The sequence below is a fragment of the Triticum dicoccoides genome, chromosome 4B (genome assembly GCF_002162155.2).
Source record: "Triticum dicoccoides isolate Atlit2015 ecotype Zavitan chromosome 4B, WEW_v2.0, whole genome shotgun sequence".
Taxonomy (NCBI): Eukaryota; Viridiplantae; Streptophyta; class Magnoliopsida; order Poales; family Poaceae; genus Triticum; species Triticum dicoccoides.
In genome coordinates this window covers 117,788,276-117,795,665 of record NC_041387.1, presented here as the reverse complement: position 1 = coordinate 117,795,665, position 7,390 = coordinate 117,788,276, and positions in this window count along the sequence as shown.

Below are 7,390 nucleotides of genomic sequence, written 5' to 3'. Positions count from 1 at the left end.
CGGACTCCTCTTCCCATAATATGGATGGCTTAAAGAGCCGCTCCAGGAAGATGTTTGGAGGGACGACATCGCATTTTGCGCCGATGCGTGCCAACACGTCTGCTACCTGGTTATTATCCCGGGCTACATGGTGGAATTCGAGTCCTTCGAACCGAGCTGACATTTTTAGGACGGCGTTACGGCAGGCTGCCATTTTCGGATCCTTGGCGTCAAAGTCTCCATTTACTTGGGATATTGCGAGGTTTGAATCCCCACGCACCTCTAGGCGTTGAATGCCCATGGAGATTGCCATCCGGAGACCATGTAGAAGGGCCTCGTATTCGGCTGCGTTGTTGGAGTCCGCGTACATTATTTGAAGTATGTATTGGACTGTGTCTCCGGTTGGGGACGTCAAGACGACGCCAGCCCCCAAGCCAGCCAACATTTTGGAGCCGTCGAAATGCATGATCCAATTGGAGTATGCACCGTACTCTTTAAGGAGTTCGGCTTCGGTCCATTCGGCGATGAAGTCAGCCAAAACTTGCGACTTTATAGCTCGCCGTGGTTTGTAGGTTATGTCAAATGGTAAGAGCTCAATGGCCCATTATGCAATCCTGCCCGTCGCGTCGCGATTGTTTATAATATCATTGAGAGGTACTTCGGAGGCCACCGTTATGGAACACTCTTGAAAGTAGTGTCGCAGCTTCCGGGATGCCATGAACACCGCATACGCTATCTTTTGATAATGTGGGTACCGGGACTTGCACGGAGTTAAGACAGTGGATATGTAGTACACTGGTTTTTGAAGAGGGAATTTATGCCCTTCTGTTTCTCGTTCGACGACGAGTATGACGCTGACGACTTGATGTGTTGCCGCGATATATAAAATCATAGGTTCGCCCAGGTTGGGCGCGGCCAGGACCGGATTTGTTGCCAATATGGCCTTAATTTCTCCGAGTCCGGCCATGGTAGCATCCGTCCATTCAAAGTGTTCGGTGCGCCGGAGGAGGCGATAGAGGGGCAGCGCCTTTTCTCCCAAACGGGAGATGAAGCGACTTAGAGCCGCCACGCATCCAGTTAGTTTTTGTATTTGTTTGAGGTCTTTTGGAATATCCAATTGTGACAGAGCTCGGATCTTGGTTGGGTTTGCTTCAATTCCTCTACCGGATACAATGAAGCCCAAGAGCTTTCCGGCTGGTACGCCGAAAACACATTTTTCCGGGTTGAGCTTAATGTCATATGCTTGGAGGTTGTCGAATGTAAGCCTCAAATTGTCTACTAGAGTTTCGACGTGTTTGGTCTTAACGACCACATCGTCTACATATGCCTCCACTGTTTTGCCTATCTGGGTAGCCAGACATGTCTGAATCATGCGCTGATATGTTGCGCCGGCATTTTTGAGTCCGAAGGGCATTGTGTTGAAGCAGAATGGTCCGTATGGAGTAATGAATGCCGTTGCGGCCTGGTCTTTTTCCGCCATATTGATTTGATGGTATCCTTAGTATGCGTCGAGGAAGCACAATGAATTGTGTCCTTCGGTAGCATCGATGATTTGGTCGATGCGGGGGAGGGGGAAAGGATCCTTTGGACAGGCCTTGTTAAGGCCAGGATTTGTCCTTTTTTGGTACCATTACCAGGTTTGCTAGCCAGTCCGGATGTTTGATATCTCTGATGAATCCGGCTTCTAGGAGTTTGGCTAGCTCCTCTCCCATTGCGTGTCTTTTGGGTTTGGAAAAACGCCGAAGAGCCTGTTTGACTGGCTTGAATCCTTTTAGGATATTTAGGTTGTGTTCTGCCAGCCTGCGTGGGATTCCTGGCATATCTGAAGGGTGCCAAGCAAAAGTGTCCCAATTTTCCCAAAGGAATTCTCGTAGTGCGGCTTCTACATCAGGGTTTAATTGTGCCCCAATGGAGGCCGTCTTTGTGGGGTCCGTCGGATGCACCTGGAATTTGACTATTTCGTCTGCTGGTTTAAAAGAGGTGGATTTAGACCTCTTATCGAGTATCACATCGTCCCTATCCACCGTGGAGCGCAGCGCAGTGAGTTCCTCTGCCGCTAGGGCTTCGGACAATGCCTCTAGGGCTAGTGCGGCTGTCTTATTTTCAGCGCGGAGTGCTATATCTGGATCACTGACAAGAGTGATAATTCCATTGGGCCCGGGCATTTTAAGCTTCATGTACCCGTAATGGGGTATAGCTTGGAAGATTGTGAATGCCTCTCGCCCTAACAAGGCATGATATCCGCTGCCGAACGGGGCCACTTGGAACGTGACCTCCTCGGACCTGTAATTGTCCGGTGAGCCGAACACTACATCTAGTGTGATTTTTCCTGTGCAGCGTACTTCCCGACTAGGGATTATTCCTCTAAAGGTTGTGCTGCTTCGCTCAATGCGGCTCCAGTCAATTTCCATTTTTGGAGGGTTTCCTCATAGATGAGGTTTAATCCGCTGCTGCCATCCATGAGTACCTTGGTAAGACGAAAGCCGTCCACTATCAGACTGAGGACCAATGCGGCTGGTGCTCGGGCTGTTCGGAATTTAGGTTTGTCGCTGGCATTGAAGGTGATAGCCGTGTCGCTCCATCGATTTGTTGTTGCTACTTGGTAGACTTCGGCGAGGCTGCGGATTGTTCATTTCCACATATTATTTGATGTGTAAGTCTTGAAGACTGTTAATACCGTACTAGTATTGTTGGGCTGGTTACCCGGGGCTAGAAAACCTTCGCCACTTTTGGCCACCTGCCGTAGTATCCAACATGCTCGAAGGCTATGTGTTGTAGTGGCGCCCTCTGTACTATGGATTTTACAGGGTCCGTTGAGCCATCCCTCCAGTACGGTTCCGTGCCCTTTAGGGTTTTTTTGCTTTTTGGTTTTTAACCCAGGTGCTTGAGTATGACGCACCCTTTTATTTCGAACTAGGGTTGTGTTCAGGGCCGGATTGTCCCAAAACCTGGTTTCGGTTTTCCAGGCACTCTCCATCGCACAGTATTTTTGTACTATGGTCGCCAGGTCGGCGAAGAGTGTAACTTTGCGATGACTTATGGCGTTCATGATTCCCTTGTCCGTGCAATTGTTGCAGACCCTGTTCAAGAATTCATCCGATTAACCAGTTAACTTATCGATTAATCCGTACTCATAGGGTCACCGAGTAGCCTATAAACCGATAAATCGTCTGATTAATTGATTAAATGTTCGGTTAACTTGCCGATTAGCCGATTAATCCCCTACTCACCAGCCAACCGAGCAACTACCAGTTAACGATTTCCTCAACAATGGTTGCAGAAAATTGAGATTGCGCTTTCCTCACGGCAGTCCTTTATCATGTCCATAACCAGGAGGAATCTGGCCCAGTAATGATGTACTGTTTCATCGGGCTCTTGCCGTATTTGAGATAGATCGCTTATGTTTGGGTGGGCAGGCGGAATTAAATTCGGAACCCCGCCCAATCTGAGGCTCAAAGGCCGAGAAGTTTCCAGATTTGGAAGCTTGGATTGCTGGATGTTATCCAAGAAATCTGGTCCGATGCCTGACTTTAGGTTTAGTACTTGATTGACATCCGTCCCTCCGCGGGAATCCGGCATGGAGGGATCGGGAATCCGGACATAACTGGTCTTTAACATAGAAGAAGAGTCGCCGTGTTGTTCCTCTACCACAACAATGTGGTGGGTAGCCTGGGGAGAGTTAATTTCTCTCAGATCGGTTTTAAGCCCAATCTGATCATAGTCTGTAGCGACTCCCAGGGCAGCGATGCGATCCAAGAGCTCATTTACGGAGGAGAGCTCCATCGGATCTAGCTGCTCTGCGAATTCCGAGTTGACGTGAAGATCGCTTTTGATGACCTAAGAGGTCATTGTCGGAGCGGCGGCCGAACAGGCGGTCATAACAAAACCGCCTAGCCCGATAGTTTGGCCGGTGGCCAAAGCTCCCTTGACGATGGCGCCGTGTTTAAAGACGGGAAAAGGCATCCCTCCTGATTGCGACGGCACAGAGGAACTCTCAATGAAAGCAACAATGTCGGTGTCAAAACTGGCGGATCTCGGGTAGGGGGTTCCGAACTGTGCGTCTAGGTGGATGGTAACAGGAGACAAGGGACACGATGTTGGTAACAGGAGACAAGGGACATGATGTTTTAGCTAGGTTCGGGCCCTCTTGATGGAGGTAAAACCCTACGTCCTGCTTGATTGATATTGATGATGTGGGTATTACAAGAGTAGATCGACCACGAGATCAAGGAGGCTAAACCCTAGAAGCTAGCCTATGGTATGATTGTTGTTCGTCCTACGGACTAAAGCCATCCAGTTTATATAGACACCGGAGAGGGCTAGGGTTACACAGAGTCGGTTACAATGGTAGGAGATCTACATATCCGTATCGCCAAGCTTGTCTTCCACGCCAAGGAAAGTCCCATCCGGACACGGGACGAAGTCTTCAATCTTGTATCTTCATAGTCTTGGAGTCCGGCTGATGATGATAGTTGGGCTATCCAGACACCCCCTAGTCCAGGACTCCCTCAGCAGCGCTGACGCGCGTCTTCACCCACGTCTATCTTCGCGACCCCGACGCTGACCTTGACAGCCTGCTGGAGCCCGTGAGCGGTGAGGTTGCCGCCGTCGCTGCTGAGGCCATGAAGGGTCGAGCGGAGGCTCTGCTGGTGAAGTTCCGGGCTTTCAGCACCAAGCCAAAGCGAGGCGCTGTCGATCCTGAGGCTCCACGAGGTGAAGTCGCGCAGCACAGCTCTGTCACCAGCGATGGCGCCGCCAGAAAGTGACCCCTTCGCGGTTCCCGTCCTGCTTTTAATTCCTGTAACATGCATCCTGCCTCGTGGAGGCGTTTAAACTTGCGTTTGGCGTTGTCAAAGTACTCTATGAACTGTAATATTTTCTGTTGAATTCCTTGAGATTTGCGTTTTTCCTTCCTACTTGCTTGTGTTCTACATCGGCAGAGCCCAGCCCCGCGCATACCTCAGCCGCCGTTAGCCCCGACTGGAAACCAGGACGGGACCAAGGAGTGAGGGGCTACGTGAGAAGTTAGGCTCCTGAGTCGCGATGCTCAGGAGTCCCCCTTGATGCACGAACAACAAGTAGGGAGGTGAAATGTATGGGTGAATTTACCGTTCTACGTCGGCAGGGCCCGGCCCCGTGCATAACTCAACCGCCATTAGCCTTTCGGAACTAAGGGGTGAGGGGCTACGTGACCAGTTAGGCTCCTGAGTCGCGATGCTCAGGAGTCCCCCTTGACGTTCAAATGGCCTTCGTACCTTGGCTCCGCTCGGGGAGAGGCGTGCGACGAACCAGGCCCGAGGGGCCTGGCTGGGTGGCGTGCTCCTGGGCGTGACCCAGGTGTAGCCCCCACGCCCAGCCCCCTAGCGCAGCACTCCCGAGGGGAGGCGTTACGATGAGGCCGGACATTGAGCTCTGGGCTCCCTAAGGTTGATGCGGCCGGGGGGCCACCCTCAGTTGTTTATCACCAGCGCGGAGCATAGCGCTTCTGTATGTGTACGGGCATAGCCGCTCCTCGGCAGTGTCGTCAGCCAGCACGGAGCATGGTGCTTCCACTAGTGCATGGGAGGGGGCTCCCCTTCGGGAGGAGCCCCCGGGGCGTGTACAGCCCCGCTGAGGGAGTACTGGACTAGGGGGTGTCCGGATAGCCGAACTATCATCATCGTCCGAACTCCAAGACTATGAAGATACAAGATTGAAGACTTCGTCCCGTGTCCGGATGGGACTTTCCTTGGCGTGGAAGACAAGCTTGGCGATACGGATATGTAGATCTCCTACCATTGTAACCGACTCTGTGTAACCCTAGCCCTCTCCGGGGTCTATATAAACCGGATGGCTTTAGTCCGTAGGACGAACAACAATCATACCATAGGCTAGCTTCTAGGGTTTAGCCTCCTTGATCTCGTGGTCGATCTACTCTTGTAATACGCACATCATCAATATCAATCAAGCAGGACGTAGGGTTTTACCTCCATCAGGAGGGCCCAAACCTGGGTAAAACATCGTGTCCCTTGTCTCCTGTTACCATCCGCCTAGACGCACAGTTCGGGACCCCCTACCCGAGATCCGCCAGTTTTGACACCGACATTGGTGCTTTCATTGAGAGTTCCTCTGTGTCGTCACCGATAGGCTCGATGGCTTCTTCGATCATCAACAACGATGCAGTCCAGGGTGAGACCTTCCTCCCCTGACAAATCTTCGTATTCGGCGGCTTTTCACTGCGGGCCAATTCGCTTAGCCATCTGGAGCAGATCAAAAGCTACGCCCCTAGCCGTCAGGTCAGATTTGGAAGTTTGAACTTCACGGCTGACATCCGCGGGGACTTGATCTTTGATGGATTCGAGCCACAGCCGAGCGCGCTGCACTGTCACGACGGGCATGACTTAGCTCTGCAGCCGGACAGTAACCTAGAGGCCGCACACGAGTCCGCTCTGATCTTGAATTTGGAGCCGGCTACGCAGATCAAGGACGGGTGGCTAGACACCGCCTCGGGGGCTGCAACCTCTACGGCGATAGAGCCGAATACTGACCTTGTCCCTCATGAAGCTCGTGACTCCGAGGTGCCGGACTCCTTGCCGGACTCCGAACCTCCCGCGCTCCCTCCAGTCGAATCCGATTGGGCGCCGGTCATGGAGTTCACCGCTGCGGACATCTTTCAACACTCACCCTTCGGCGACATCTTGAGTTCGCTAAAATATCTCTCGTTATCAGGAGAGCCCTGGCTGGACTGCGGTCAGGACGGTTGGGATATGGAGGACGAAGAAATTCAAAGCCCACCCACCACCCACTTAGTGGCCACTGTCGACGATCTAACCGACATGCTAGACATCGACTCCGAAGACATCAACGGTATGGATGACGATGCCGGAGACGACCAAGAACCAGCGCCTACTGGGCACTGGAAAGCCACCTCATCATATGACATATACATGGTGGATACTCCAAAAGGAAGTGACAACGAGGAACAACAGGACGTGGCGAAGGACAACTCCCCCAACAAACAACCAAAACGGCGACACAAGCGCCGCCCGAAGTCCCGCCTCGATAACAACGGCACCCATACTGACCCAGCCTTAGAGCAGGGTGAAGCGGTGGACGACGAACATGCCACCAAGCAACCATCCGAACAGGATGGATTGGACAAGCAACCCATCCCCGACGAAAACAACAGTCCAGACGATCTCACGCCCGACAAACCACCGGAGCATAAGAACCTTCATAAAAGGCTCGTCGCCACTGCAAGAAGTCTGAAGAAGTAAAAGCGGACACTCAAAACAGTGGAGGTTGCACTCAGAATGAGAAGGAGCAAAGTACTCAATACCGCAGATAAATACAGCAATAGTCACCAGGCGAAGAGCTACCCGAAGCGCAAGTTGTTGCCCGAATTTGACGAGGAGGCCGTAGAGCCCCCACA